Here is a 16,607-nt window from a genome sequence, read left to right on the forward strand (position 1 = left end):
CACATTGTTTGTGCATGAAATGGTCGCCGGAGCCTTCAGAAAATGGGAAACAAGCTTAAGTATTTTTGGCATCTGGCATAAGGCTCATCAATGCGTGCATACAACACGGGTCGACGGATTACAGCTTGTAGTAATGACAGGGGCAAAGCGTAAATAGTATAAATACTCCATGGGATTATAATTAGCCTTACTCTGTGCATTTAGACACACTCAAGTGGAACTAAAACCCTTATTGACTTCTGGAGACAATTTCATATTAATTGGATGCCTCTTCTTTCTCACTGACTACTTTCTTCGATTTGTTTGCGAGCTGCTGACAAATGCGCCGCGCTGGAATAACCGAGTGCGTAGCAGATTAGCATTAGCCACAGAAACTCCACCTTAATCGGCGTTACCTGGGCCGACAACGATGGCGCCGATGAATTAGAGGACGGGAATCAAAAGGGAGTCAGGGCAGCTTTCAAGTCGTCTGTGAAGAGCAACTAAAGAGTGCAAAAGGCGATCGATGTGAATAAGATACGGCAAATGCTGGTAGGGCCGTATCCTCTGGGCGGAGAGACAGGGTTTCCTGGTGATGCTGGGGCCCGGACACGAGAGGAATTAATGCGACTCTTGTCCACCACCGCTGGGCCCCTCGAACACACACACAAACACACACTCCATTTCATCTTCCAACTCAGCATTCAGCATATGTCCTCCTCCCTCTTTGTCTCCCACTCTCCCTCCCTCATTCTATCTGCACGCCGGCCACAGATTTCTCCCTTATTTTCCATGCAGAAGTGGGGGAAAGTTGTAAAGCTAATTAAGGAGCGGGGATGCAGCAGCTCGACAGATGTGCATTGAGATGGGTGCTATTGAGTAGCGGGGATAATGGTGTGTGGACCTGGTGGGCAGCGGGGTTGTGTTGGAGGGAGCGCCTACCTGGGCGTGCATGTTAATCAGCATGCCTGTCTGTTGAGAGCCGGGGAATTAAGGGGGAAGGGAAGCGTGTCGCCAGCCTCCAGTGAAGAGACAAGGCTGGCAAGCTGATTAAGAGCACAAATTTGCCAGTTTGGTCAGACAGGGAGATATGTGTATGAAAGAGAAAAAGGGCAAGAAAGGTGTGTATTGATTAACAGTGCTGCTGGTGGTGGAATTTAGGGGGCGGGGAACAGCGTTGAAATCTACCTACCATTGTCAAACTAAATATTTCACAGTACTCAAAGGTATCACAATACTTCGAAGGGGCAAACATCACAAAATGGCCATCACATATCTTCGGGGAAGCTGTAAAAGTTGTTGATAAATGTTAATAACTTTATGATTTCTCGACCCGGCGCTGAGATTTCTGCCTGTGAAAACTCACTTTGCCTGCATTCTGGACCAAAAAACACACTCACAGCCTGATGAATTTCATGACATTCACAGTCTCCTTCACGTCCACACGCATTTTCAGCTGCTCAATAATGGAGGACAGAGCTCCAGTATGAGCGAGCAACATCCCAGTGATGAAAGCGTTTGGCTTGTTTTCCTGCTTCCGTGCTGTATTTTACATCAAAAGGCTGAAATGTCCTGCTAGTCACTGACTGATAACCACTGACATAACCCAAAGATTACTTTTACTCAAAATGACTGACTGGGCCTTTAAATAGCCGTTGCAAGTCATTGATCTGCTCTAACTTACAGTACATGGCAATGTGCAACATTGAGAACAACTATACTGTATGTTCACCAAACTAATGTTCATATTATATAGTTTAAAAGTATGTGCACATGTCATAGGAAACCTAAGGTATCATACTCAGTTACAATACAAAAATGACACTAATATTTTCACATTGTGTTTTTGATTCCACAAAACATTGCGTACAATATCCTGTAATCATCCCTCATTGAGAAAATGAAACCAGTTATTAAACAGGTCCTCTTATAATAGAAAACTGTTTTTAGAAAAGCAAGACTGTCACAAAGTTCAAGGTAGAATTTATTGCAGAACATAATTGCATTCTTTCAGTGCTACGGTGTACACAACAAGGACAAATAACAATAGAAAAAGTACAAAGACAGTAATGTAAAGTGCAATAGTGTCATGATGATGTAACGAGGTGCCTCGTTTTATAAAGTCTATAAAAAGCGGATTATAATGCCATACATTGTAATTGCAATGTCTTACAGTCCTTCTACATTGTCATTTAACAACGTGAGTGCTGAAACAATTAGTTTATTTGTTGACAGACAGAACATTGTATGACTCAACTAATCGTTTCAGTCACATTCGCTGCTTCAACTTTTTGCTTGTTCTCTCTGATTTTTATTCTTGTAAAAGGAATTTGTTTTGATTTTGGACAGATAAAAGAATGGATAAAGATGGATTACAGGGTTCCCGCGGGTCCTTAAAAAGGTTTTAAGTTCTGAAAATGTCTTGAAATCTGAAATTTACGATAAGGAGGTCTTCAATTTCATGTGGGACCGAGTCTGACTTGTCATCCATTTTTAAATTTTTTATTTTTTTGAACCGCAATTTGACCAGCGCACCATCTGGGGGCAGCACTTCGATCTATGTGGGTGCAACCTCCATCATTCCATAGGTGACTGACGAGTAGGTGATTGATGAATGCATTGTGTTGATGGTTCGCCACCACGGCATTTTGGTTGAAGCAAAATCGCAAGCATGGCAAATGTTTGTTTAATGAAAATTGGTTGGAGGACGAAAAGTATCAGGGGTGGTTGAAGAAAACCGCCAGTAATCATGAAGCGAGGTGTGCTTTATGTAAAAAGATGACACAGCTGGGGACAATGGGCCACATAGCACTCGAGTCACACATGAAAGCGGAGAAGCACAAGAAGTATGTGTTGTCGCAGGCAAGTAGTTTGCCCATAAGTATCTTCTCATCTTCTCCTGTTGAACCTAGCACTTCGATAGCTTTGTGAATGTAGCTACGCTTTAGGCCGAAATACTGTGGGTATTTCAAACCGTGAGCCGCCACCACTCGTACACCTCAAATGAGGACATCCACCTAGAGGGGCCAGAATTTAGAAATTACCTGAAGTACCTTAAAGGCTGATAGTTTATACATACACAGTCAACCATGTCAGGGTTGTAAGGCGAATCAGCACTTAGTATAAAAGTTGTTGTGTCCCTGTGACCTGTCTTGAGCGTGGCTCTGGTGAGCTGTGCTGTGCCGCGCTACGCTTCGCCACACCATCCTGTGTCGTGTCGCGCTGAACATTTTCCTGTTTTTTGTTGTTGTGGTAAAGTCTTACATTTTCCTTTTAGAGGACTTAAAAAGAGGTCTTAAAAGTCATTACATTTGCGGTTAAAAAAAAAAAGTGCAGATACCCTGGATTACATGATAAATAAAATAATGAGTCCCTACAAAATTTCAGCAAATTATCACACAGCCATTGTACAAAAAGCAACACAAAAAGGGGACCTGCCAATTAGCAGCGTTTCTCATGACAGAGGCAGATTTAAGGTTTTCAGGGCAACGTTAGACAATAAACACATATTGAATCATCTGTGTCCAAACTGCAAAAACATGTAAAAAAATGTTTTTCTTTATGTCCAAATTAATAAAAATGATTAGCTTATTAAGCAGACACACAGCAACAGCAAAGTTGCACGGATCAAACTAACCAACAGCGAGATAAAACACAGGGGGTTTAGAAATTAGCAGGGGTTATTTAGTTACTTCAAGTCTTTTCTTATTTATTTAGTATTGATATCATTTTCTAAACCACTTTACTGTGACGGGAACACTACACCTTTTGAATAGAAGTTTGAAGCAAAACTCATGCCTGATATTATAATTAAATAAGAATAGAGATTTGCTTTAGTGACACCTTGTAAACAACACAGAAGTTTGTCACACATGAGTAAATAATAATTCCCTCCTTCAGATAGATGCACAGCTTTATGCTTTCTTCACCCAGATATCTCTGCATGTTTTTTAATTAGAATTATCTCCCTTTTCACCAACACAGCCTGATCTCATTTCTCCGTAATTGCTATTATTTACACAGGGAAGGTTTGCCGGTATTTATCGACATTTACTTTCCCAGATCTCAGTGTCTGTCGTCGATAATGAGCGGGGGGAATTATTTTTAACACTCAGTCATTATCTGTGTGTTCAAGTAGTCTTCCTTTTAATATGCTAATGCAGCTGATATAATCAGCTGGTAATTGTAAAACACTTCAAGTATGACACATTTTGTGGCACTCTCTCCCGAATGAAGAAATCGCAGCCAGTCAGCGGCACAGAGCTGCGGTTGGATGTACCGACAGATCTGTTTATGTTCCCGGGAGACGTTGTGGACGGAGCGCCCGCCACTCGATCCTGCATGGCACAAATCCAGATCACACACAGACTCCTATAGAAATGTGTAGGCTGCCGTAAAGGCCGTATCTCTGTTAGTGATGCCACCACCACCACAACCCACTTCTGCAGCTTTTTTTCCCCCCCTCTCTTTCTCATCTACAGTACCTTTTTTATTCTTAGAAATCCACCTTTGATTAACACTGATCCTCCCACACAGTTGGTTTATACCTGTGTGCTATTCATGTCACAACATCTTAAATTAATCTTTTTTTTATTGTGCGTTAACCAGCGGGATGAAAGAAGTGTTCTCCCCACGTCCTCCAGGGATGCTGGTGCTTTTCTGCGGGAGAGGATGGGATCCTGACTTTGTTTTTCTCCTTCGGCTGTTATTTCCCTGAAGAGAAGAGCAGAGTGAAGGGAGCTATGAGTGATCGACTCTGCCTTTATTCTCCAGGTTTTCGGGGGATTTGAAGTTATTGAAAGTCTGGGGATGGGCGACAGCTCGGAGATGTCTGTGTGATGCCTTTCAGGCGTACGCCGGCCGCGTCGCCGTTGTGTGTCTACGTGCACGCACGTGTCCGGCCTCGCAGGTCTACAAGACAGAGGGCACCGGCTCCATGTTCTCAAATACATGTTATTCTTGTGGCCAATCATTTCTGCTCACACATGACATCTCTCCCAGATTGATTTCATTCAGCTGTAGAGGGCGGCAAGATCAAACAAACGTTGTCTGAAATAGCGCCGGCGGTGCAGGGAGGAGGAATGGGGGTGGGGGTTTGGGGGGGGAGGTCGCTTGCCTGAAAGATGAAGTGAGGGATGGAGACGGAGAGAAAGAGAATCAGTCATCCAGTCAGCACTGTGCCATGTGGTGACATGGTTTTGCGGTGGAAGGTGTTACTTCATAAACCAACAAGCCTTTTCACAACAAGGTGGCTTTTTTTTTTTTGTGGAGGTGGCGATGGGGCACTATTCCTTCACGCTGCCTCTGAGTACCCATGCAAGGAATAATGGATGCGTAATATGGAACGACAGCTTGCAGAGCACTATCATTAATGTTGTAATTCACTTTTAGTGTTTCTACTATTGCGCTGCAACAGGAGGCACAGATGTCACCTGAATCTGCTCCTTCTAGCAGCCAGAGCACACCCGGTTTTCACCAGCTGTCTTGGAACGCACACTGCCAGCCCCCTCCCCCCCGACCCTGTGTGTGTGTGTGTGTGTGTGTGTGTGTGTGTGTGTGTGTGTGTGTGTGTGTGTGTGTGTGTGTGTGTGTGTGTGTGTGTGTGTCTCTGTGTGTGGTACATTTAGTCAAGTCTTGCTAGCCTTTTGAATACAAGTTAGGGTTTTTGGCCATAACATTTTTTCGTTAGATGGCATTTTGAGTTTGTTACATTTTGGTCCTAAACTCATTCTTCGTTTAAGAATACTTCATCATCCCTGCATGTTCTGTTAGGTCTAATATAACTTCCTTTTCTAATCTTAGGTTATAAAATGCAAACAAAGAGTTTTCCCTTTTCTTTTTGCTGCTTTTTGTTTCCAACAGTAAAGTTAATCCATCACGTAGAATGAGAGAATGTCAACCAACGTTTGGCAAAGCATCACCGAACAAACACAAGCTTTAAACTTTTACATATTGGAAAACAAAAGTTGTGTTTATCGTTTGATAATAATGTACATTCTGCAACACTTATGCTGTTACACAAAATCACTCCTTTTAATCGCAAACAACCTAAGCCAAGCTGAAAACCAGAACAGTGCACTACCAGCTGTACTTACTACAAACATCTCAGGGGTGGCCAATCTCATTTTTTTTTTGTTTTTTGTGTGTGTGTGTGTGTGTTTTGTGTGTGTGTGTGTGTGTGTGTGTGTGTGTGTGTGTGTGTGTGTGTGTGTGTGTGTGGGAGGGGGATTTGGGATGTGTGATTTTGGGTTAATGTTGAAGGAATGGATAATTTGTTGGGAACATAATCATTAAAATAAAGCATATATAGTGATGCAGTGGGGTCGGTTTAAAGGGTGTTTTAGGTGATATTTTGTCTCATTCTTTGGAAGTGCTGTGCTTTCTTTTATGCTGCAAAATGCAAAACAATAAGTAAATAATGATATGGATTTCATGGATGCCGAGGCTCTCATTGAAACAGGTGCGATTAGCATATTGTTTGTTTCATGCTGCACCGTAGGCCTATTTGTGTTGTACAGGGACCTGTATGGAAATGAGCGCTTTGAGAAAAAAAATTACAAAAATGTATCCTATTTCTTTAAAAAGGGGCACAAATTTGCTGTGAAGATCATGCTGGCAACACCACAGAGGGAAATGTCAGAAAGGGGGGAGAAAAAGGTTCAAAGAGAAAATAGCTGACTGACTCTGTAAGTGAAGCTAAGCTCAAAATGAAAAATGTTCATTATATGCCCGTCAAGGTGAAAGGAAGCCATCTCCTCGCCGCTGCAGTTAAAATGTCGACCTCTCCTTCTTTAAAGGGCGAAAAGAGGAGAAATGTAAAAAGAGGAGAAAAGCTGGTGTGTGTGTGTGTGTGTGTGTGTGTGTGTGTGTGTGTGTGTGTGTGTGGTGTGTGTTGCGCATGTGTGAGTGACTAATCTGAGTTGCAGTTCAGACAAGGGCAGCGATGTTAATGGTGCTGCTCAGTAAAATGACCCTTACATCCGTTTCTTAATACATTTTACAGTGCTTCAGAAGTCCTCATATTTTCCCCTCGTCAGCAGTGTTTGTGTATCATTGTTGTGTGTGTGTGTGTGTGTGTGTGTGTGTGTGGGTGTGACCTCGACAACAAGCGCCGCGGCCTCTCGGACCTCTGCTTGTCTCTTTGTGTGTACTTGCTCATGTTAAGGCTGTTAAATCGCACTCAGGAAGCATTTTATTCAGCAGCGAAGCAGAATGTTATGGTCGACCTCCGCGGATCACAGATGCTGTCCCCGGAGCCTCATTACTGACAATTTATATGATCTAATGTTACTCGAATCACTCGCTGTGCTAGCAAATGTGTTTATTTTTTTAAAAGAGCTCTCATTCAGTGTTAACACTACGGCCGCCATGATGCTACAAAATCCCTGAAAAATAACCCAAACAGCAGGTGGGAGCTGAGCGGCTGACCGCGTCTTTTGACAAAGAACTTTAGGCACAACCATGGCCTGACTGCAAATGAGGAGAAGCCTCACAGTTTTGATTTGTTGGATTCTGTGCCCGTGCCAAAGCCCGTTACGATTTTCATAAGGATTCGATGCCAGCGTGGCCACGCTTAACTATCTGTCATGGATTATGAGCTAACCTTCCACCTCACTATCTTATTTCTTACAGCAGTGTTGGATGTGGAAGTTTTTCACATTTTTTATGAATGTGAGTACTCTAGAGCACGGGTCTTCAACGTTTTTTAAGCCAAAGACCCTTTGACTGAAAAAGAGATGGAGCAGGGACCCCCTACTACATATATTGTATAAAATGAAGTTGCTACAATAATGTGTAGGGCAGCCTAAAGCCTTTATGCATACCTTTTTTTTTGCATAGAATACTAAAATGTTAAAATAGTCTAATAATTGTTGGCATGATTTTATAAATCATCTTTTAATGTTAAACATACATGTGGCACAGTGAATCCTTTTGGATTAACTGTATCTGTGGATGGCCTTAGTGACTATCATACCTATAGGCCACTAAGCAGTGGGGATTTATATTTGCTAATATTATGTTGGATTCATGTTAAGACTTAACAATAATTTGGAGGTCCCCCTGTATCGACTCTGAGGACCCCCTGTTGAAGAGCCCTGCTCTAGAACTCTGAACTCAGTGCAGATATTACGTATATCCCATCATTAGAAACCTCTCTACGTTTCAAAGCCTTTATCCTCTTTTGCCTTTTGTAATGTGTCGTAAGGAAATTTGTGAAATGGACTAACACATTGTTGGTTTTGGTCTTTTCATAGGTTGTTGACAGTAAGAAAAATATAGAAAAATTAAAACCCAGCATTATCCTTTAACTGTTACGTTTCTAGCATGTCAAAGTAAGATATGGTTTTAATACATAAAGTGAACATCAGCCATTGTTTATTCTTTGCGATACGGAGCAGATACAATACCTCTACACTAACTTTTCTTATGTTTCTCTTCAAAGTCATAGTCCCATGTCAATTGAAGGGACAATTTTTTATAGTGCACCAGGTTAATGTTTACATTAAGAACTGACCCCCGAAATGTCACGTGATGTCCATGGTAAAAAGGCATATATTAAAAGATCGATTTCAGGATTTTATTAATCCTCACTCACACAGAGATCGATTTTAATTGGAGAATCGATTACTTTAGCCCAGCCCTGATTCTAACATGTACAGTATATGTAGAGGGGAAATAAATATCAGAGACAACTAAGTACTTAACTGTAAAATGTTTATTGAAACTGAAATAGTAATTTCTTGCCTGTTTAAAGAACCAAATTAAGTAACGTATCACTATCCAACACACTGTCTGCTCTTTTCCTTACAGAAACTGATTAGCGTAGTGTGGCGTTGACATTGGACTTCACTCTCAGCATCAGCAACAAGTGATTTCTCAGCTTCCCAACACCTCCAGTCTCTCAAAGGTAGGATAACTCACTTTCACAAGACACGCATGCCTGATGGATAACTAGAAGGGCACCGGGAGAGCACAGACCTTCACCAAGGCATGCCCCTATGCCGCAATGTTAATGCAGTGTGAGTTTTCCAATTATTCCGACACTACATGAATGTAGCACAAACGCCATATCTCGCAATGGTAACGAGATGGCGTATCCTCCCCGTGATTCAGATCCACTCCAAAATTCTTCCAGGTTCTTCCTTGGCCCATGCTCCACCCTTCCAAGTTTCATGAAGTTCAGGCCATTAGTTTTTTTGCAATCCTGCCTACAGACAAACCAAGCCAAAGACATGATCTTCTTGGCAGAGGTAATGATATACTGTACATTTTCATGTTGTAGCAGCGATCCTAAGGGAAAGAAATGGACAGTATTCTCACACTGGGTTAAAGCTTCCAAAACTTTTTCTGACAGAAGAAAGGCGAATGTTTGACCCTACTGGGACAGGTCAAAGGCAAGTTATTAAACAGAGATTTACAATACAAATGAAATGCTTACAACACAACCCTCCAGATGATCAAAAACCTAAATCGTTGCAAAAGAATTATAGAAAAATCAACCTGATACAGTATGCAGCTTTTTAAGAGGGTGACTAAATTACATGACAACACCACACAATATCCAATGGATCCCACTGACTAGAAATAATAATAAGTGGAGGAAAAATCAGTAGCAAAACAGTTTGCCCTCTCAGAATTCAGGATATTATGGATGGGTGCACAAATGAAAAAAATACATATTTTCTCACAAGAAAAAAAAAAAATATATATATATATATTTTTGTATAAGTATAGAAAGCAAAGAAACTCATTTGCTAGTGCTGCAACAACCTAAAAGTAAAATGAAGAGAGATATTTTTCAGTACGCTGCGTCAGTACTCATTATTTAGCTCATCTTCTAATTAAAAACTGTCTCAGCAGGTCTCTAAATGCCATATTGACTTAAGTTACAAACCAGAAATACAATTTTTCTTCTTTTGCCATTTTGTGTAATGAGCCACTGTTTCCGCGTCCCTCTGCACAGTGTTGAAAATGCTTTCTTCTCGTCAGCTCGTGCTTTTTATGCAGACGGTTAAAAGACATCAGAACAGACTCATTGGAATGATAATCTGGTATGCGTCTGCACTTATAGAGAATATCTCGAAGCATGTCAGACTTGCACCAAAGCCGTTGTTGTAATTTTCTTTTCAAGGGCAACTTGAAAGAGGAGTCAGGAAGAAAGTGGCATTAGTTTCTTGTTTTCTCCTACAAGGCAGCCAGTTTGAAAATAACCCAGCACTTTTTGATGGGAGTGTAGGATGATTCAGCAGGAACACAACAGGCCATGTGACTGATTCACATTTAAACATAAACAGAAATATGGCGGCTCCAGGGAGCTCCGCAGAGGAATGGAAAGTAGCCCCAAATTTCACCGCAGCAAATCAAACGTCTTTTTATTTAACTCTTCCTTTCTGCTTTCCCTGCCTCTGTGGCTCCCTGTAGCATTGTGCACACATAACAGCGCCTACTGATTGGGCTTATTTGAAGCACACAGCCTGACAAAAAAATGGAGAGGAGGAGATTTTCCCGTGTCACAACGGGATTGAATGTGGTTCTCCAGAAGAGGAGGGCCTGAGAGGATTATATGGCTCAGTGGGCGCTGTATTGTGTGGGGAGTGGATACAGCAGGTACCCACCGAATCCCAGCCAAGAGACAGACACAGTGTTGCTAGGGATAATGTTGCCTCCCAGCAATTAAACTCTGGAGGTTGTGGAGTGGTTTAGGAGGAAGCTTGTTAAATTATCCCTTTGCTTCTTTCGCCGTTTCTCTCTCTGTCGCTCTGCCTCTCTGTTAACAGCGTTTCTTCCCTTTTTACTGTTTCACTTCATGTAAAACTATAAGGGGAGCCATTTGCCTTGAATGCTTTGCTGCCTAATTGAATCCTCCCCTGTTGGTTCATTGCATCTTTTTCAATACACACATATAGAATGCACACAAATTGAGACATAAGGGAAAACTGCACCTACACCCTCACGCTGTTAAAGTAAAGTGACACTAAAAGTGCCAAAAGCTGCCGGTTGATGGCAGCTTTGAATTAGGAACATATACGCTTTTGAAAAACAAGACATTTAAGCTCCGAAATAGTCATAATAATCTAATGCTTTATATTAAGAATTTGGTCATAAGAGGGATACTCACTTTGTAACGCCACTTTTCACTATTAATTTGCAGTTGATTTGTACTGTTTGGAAGTTAGGAAAATGACTTATGACTTAGACTTATGTAGGATCCTTATTACTGTGAGATACATTTAGTTAGCAGTACAATACACCTCCTACATGCATCATTAAACAGTTTCATATGTTATATTTGTCAGTAATTAAATTAGCCTATGTTTATATGCATTCAAAGGTTTTGTTTGGCCAAAGGTGTATATGTTTATTGTATTTTTCATTAACATAAATTTCCAGAAAGAAGTTTTTTCCCGTCTGTATCATTCCCCACCTTTTCCCCTGCTTCATTATTCACATTGCTGTAAATTTCACACATTGTGCACAGCTGTCTTTCTCTTCTTGTACTATTCTTTAGGGATTTGACATCCTAGTTACTTTATTAGACACATCAGTAATTCATGTACAATAATCCAATAATATACAGTAACATTGAAAAAAGCCACCCCACTTGCATAATTACTTATTTTTCTGTTGATATATTATAATATGAGCACATTCTGCTCGTAATACTTCTGTCCTTTTAGTAGTAAGTAAAATTTTAAGAATTTTGAGTATCCTGACATGTGGCACTGCTACTTTCAGTGAAAGTTATACTGTAATCCTTTTTTTTCATTAAATCATACAAAATGATTGATTATTATTTATGGTTTGCCTTATTTTCAGTAATGACCATTCAGTGTATTCACATTAAGTCCTCACCTTTCTAGAAAGTTGTTTTTATCTTATCTATCTTATCTTTTTATCTTTTGTCATGGATTCAAATAGCCTACTTCCGCATACCTACAATATAAGTTTATTGATTGCACTTAACATCAGTCGCAATTCTGTTTTATTGCTGACAAAATAGCTACTCAAGGATTGTTTCCTGCCCCACAGAATTCTGGGACGTGTAATACTAAATTGCACTTGCAGTTACCACTAGTACCAGTAACCAGGGGTGTTGTCATATCAACCATGACTAAAAACTTAAGGACAGACATGTACATGACGCAATCCAGTACCAGTTACCAAACAGAGAACTTAACACCGGTTCCCTGAAACCTGTGTTGGATTCACTTTGTCTTCATTTTGCCTTTGAGTTCAACCTCCATAAAACTCCTGTCTTGCTTTTAGTTTTTATGAGGGAGAGGTGGTGCTCACTAACTTTGACCACTGTCCTCGTCCTCGGGCAAACAAACAGCCCATTTCAAAGGTGAAAGTCCATGCCATTCCTCTAGAAAAAAAACATTCTCTCATTTATTTCCAAATGTGACACTGTTCTTCCTAATACCCTTGGGACTTCTGTGTCCGTAGTTCCAGGTCGGTTCCCAACAGCACAGCAATGCTGCGTTAACCTCTTTTCCACACCCCTACACACACACACATACATACACACACACACACACACACACGTAAACACAAACACATAGAATATCACACATACACACACACACCCCAAGGTAACTGTGGGTAGTAGAGCCCCAAAGCTTCGTCGTCCAGGACAAATTGGTAGCAAGCGGCTCATTTACTCGGAGCCGTCATGAATGGACTGTGCCGTGACTGTGTAAACAAGTGCAAAGACTCCCAAGGGCATTCCTGCATAAATAATGACTCCAAGAGATGTTTGCCATTTGTACCACTCACTGGTTGCAGACATGGGTCAGCTAGTCTCCTCTATGGGGAGTCTTCAGTAAACAACAGCCGCCGTTGTCCATTAACGACTGTGTGGAAAGTTTACCTGGTCACAGGTGCAAGGGCTGGTCTCCCAGGCTCAGGGATATTGGGAATTGATTTGGCTTCTTCCTCTGCTTGTTTTTCGGAGACTAACTTGCAGCCTCTATCCTTTGGTCTGAACCGTAGCAGAAGTTAAAGCTTACGTGTTTACTTTATTATGTGTTTATAATTGGTTCACGCTACCCAGCTTAAATCAAGGCAGGACTCAAAAGTAGGTTACTTTGTCATGATGTCATTTGAGTGATTTTGTTTTGTCATCCTGCCCGGGTAGAGATTTTGGCGGCAGGTGAGGAGTCAAAACGCATCATATCTCCTGTCATTTTAGCCGAGCTTTGGCTTGCCGGCAGTCTACTCTGAAAACACAGCAATAGTTGAGTATGAGTGCCATTTTTTTCTTTTGGTTAGTCTTTGCAAGCATGGCGGAATAGGAGGGAGCTTCCTGTTGTTGTTGTTGTTGATTAATGTCGTACAAATTGTTTTCCTGGAAGGTGAATAAAACAGCAGTTGTATTGTTCTCAACTCCCAGAATTAATCGGACTGAAAAATTCAGCACTGGAAGTTTGGTAAATTGCTCCACACACTCTCTGTATGAATGCACCTGAGGTTGACTTTAGAGGAGGGAGTAATGTGGCTGGATGCAGAGCTTGTTGCTTTGGTCTTACTTTGATTAGGCTATTTCAGGTTCTCCCTCGGTGTGTGACTGAAATTCTCTGTTTCTATGACAGTTTAGAGGACCCGCCTTTAGAGACATTGTAAACCATTAGACCAAATCATCAAAAGTGTTTTTTCCAGAAAGAAGTAAGATGTTTTAAGTCAGGTATCTTACTTGGTTATTGCATAGCCTAATTAGACAATGAGCTAATACTGGTTATTGTTATGTTACAAGGCTAAGCTAAACTAAACTCTTTTAACAAAGAAACATAGCTACTAAAAGCTAACCTAGCGTGTACAATTAATGGTATTGTCTCCTTTCCCTGCGTAATGCTTTTAACGTGAGTGAGACTTAAATTGGTCTGGACTTACCTAAGAGGGGTTGTGCTGTGTTAAACTGACTCACCCAGCCGTTGCTGCAATTTGCCGGAGCCGGGCATGCTCGCTTTGGTGACCATGCCGTCTTGAGCGACCTCTGCTCCAGGTCTGCTTTCCAGCGTCCTTCACTGGCGTCAACACTCTGCAAACCGTGTTGAGGGAACAAGAAATGTCTCTTCAATAAAACAGTCTTTTTTTAGTAAGAATCGGTCTTCCATAATGTTTGTCTCCAGCGTGTGTGGCCTGTGGTGTCCTCCTGCTTGAGGCTCTCTGCCTCTGCTTCCTGAATCAATCCCCTGAATGAATGTCATCTCTCCCACCTGCCGGTTAGGCCGGGTTTAGTCTATATCGACAACGTTTAATTTCCGGGATTGTTCATTTGCGACCGGAAATTTCTGCCAGATGTCTGTCACCTTCCTCTTTCTTTGTGTTGACGTTCTAAACTCCGGTGGATTTGTGAGGACTATGGTTAACTGCTCCTCAGATCTCTGCAGGGTAAATCCAGACAGCTAGCTAGACCATCTGTCCAATCTGAGTTTTCTGTTGCACGACTAAAACAACCTTTGAACGTACACCAAAACAAGTTCCTTCCAGAGACACCGTTGCTCCATCTGGCGCTTAGCGCTGCCCAAAACGAAGATTGTGATTGGTTTAAAGAAATGCCAATAAACCAGAGCACGCAGTGCTGTGGAGGAAGGTCTGGCAATGCGAGACTAGGCCGGGTTAAATTGGCATCACACAAACACGCCCCCTCATGTGTCACGTGTCAGTACTGACCCTATTGGCGCTAACTACATTCACTGAAAGACCTGTCGTAACAGTTAGGATGTGTTCAACGAAACGGGTTACTTTTATTTTCTTTTAGTTTGATTTAAAACGTTTTCCGTGCGTGGGCACGTCATATGTAGTTGAGATAATCAACTCTGAACCTGACTGACCGTCATCCTGTACAGCCACACAACCGTGGCTATAAACTGCCACTGAACTGCACTCTTCCTCTTCCTCTTCACTTTGTTCAAGAAGCAGTGGTGCACTGACCTGATATAATCTCCAGCTCCGTGAGCATTGTGTTCTTTTGAACTCTGCAGTCAGCTATGTTTTTAGACGGCCACCCAGGCTGCAAGCAGCACTCCAAATTGTGTTTCATAATTGTTTGGCATATGGGTTTCCGCTCCGAGCGTGGGTTTGAGGGAGAATGGAAAAAGCAAGAGGATGTGTCAGTGGGAGAGAGGGGAAGAAATAAAGAGGAAGACAAAGCAACACCCACTCCTCATTAGCTTAAACATTGCGTGTATCCGCTATCCTGTAAGATAACATTTGAAGAAGGAGAAGACAAAAGAAAGCAGAAGCCTACATCTACTGCGCCACAACATGGGATGGAGTTATAAAACAAATCTCCACACTTAGACTCTGCCATCTGTTCATCTCGGAGAAGAGCATACCTTTGCGACACTTTTTTTCTCCCCTCCCATAGAAACCATCAAGCTCTTTCAGAAACCAGACAGCTTGACAAAGTGACACGCCTGGATGCCGACCCTGTGGCTGCATGTTTTTCTTTCTCCTCCTTCCTTTAGAATTTTTCGAGATAGTTTGCATATCCAAATCCAGTTTTTGATAGCATATGCAAAATACAATGTGACATAATACAATTTGAGCTCCATGTGAGAAATGGAATTATCTTGGCCATGATTGTCAGCGCTGTGTTACCCGTAATCACTTTCCTCCAGGAGCGAAGACGTGACTCACTCACAACTTGACCTGCTGTCATTATCTATTCACTCCGACAATATTTATGCATTTGGCTTGATATTTTGTTTTCCTTCAGGTAAATTAGAAATGAATTGGGAATGGAATAAATAAATGAAGGAATGATGAAAAAAATGAGTAATCCCCCCACCCACCCACCCCCCCCTGCAAATTGGAACAAGGGAGTAAATCCCACCGGCAGTAAATCCCCCCACTGTTTCTATCTCTGTCTTTCTCGCTCAAAATGCTGTTTGGATGCTTCAGAGGAAGTGGTCGATCTTCACAGTGAAGACGCGTCGTGGGCTTCCACAGCCAGACAAACACCCCGGTGGTCTAATTGATACAGAATGTGTTTTCCAGGTCCCCAGGGGAAGGTCACACCACACGAGTCGGACACACCGTGGCGACATCCAGAACATAGCAATGTGTGAATCTCAGTACCTTAGCCAAAACAGTATTCACTTCAATGCCTTTATTTTGAGGAATTTAAACATTTTACAATACCTTCTTTTGTCATTATGTAAAATGAAATTAAAGTAATATAAAAGATGAATAAAAAAAGCTTAGCTTTAGAATTGGGAATAATCTGAATACAAAACTGAGTTAACAAGACTAACATTCAACACGCTAATGCCAGTTTTTGAGAACTTGTTTTCGATACTCTATTTGCACAGACCCATTTCAGACGTAGTCAAGGAATATGGAGGTTAAAACATCTAGCACCATTCAGATGGTTGATTGATCTTCATAGTCATCAAATTCAGACATTTCACACTCTGTATCAAATGTAATCCTGTCAGTGGCTTATGCGTCATAACTTTCATGGTGCAGATTCACCAAGAACACACTGATACATTGTGACACATTATACTTCCGGCATGATGACAGTTGTAATGCCAAAATTTAGAACGTCATTAACAGATATCTGTGGTGTGTTGAGAATCTGTGTATATACAAGCAGAAATCTCAAACTATTACAAATTGTG

General features: G+C 41.6%; 1 protein-coding gene across 3 annotated transcripts in view; it reads left to right on the forward strand.

Moving 5' to 3' along the window:
• The window catches only part of LOC120575247 (RNA binding protein fox-1 homolog 3-like), a 433,652-nt gene that overhangs the window by 80,188 nt on the left and 336,857 nt on the right, over positions 1-16,607 (forward strand). For all 3 annotated transcript variants that reach the window (XM_039825950.1, XM_039825951.1, XM_039825949.1), the window contains one exon: positions 8,791-8,887. The gene's annotated coding sequence lies outside the window, so the exon portion shown is untranslated. The remainder of the gene's footprint in view (positions 1-8,790; positions 8,888-16,607) is intronic.

The sequence above is a fragment of the Perca fluviatilis genome, chromosome 15, assembly GCF_010015445.1.
Source record: "Perca fluviatilis chromosome 15, GENO_Pfluv_1.0, whole genome shotgun sequence".
NCBI classification, from domain to species: domain Eukaryota; kingdom Metazoa; phylum Chordata; class Actinopteri; order Perciformes; family Percidae; genus Perca; species Perca fluviatilis.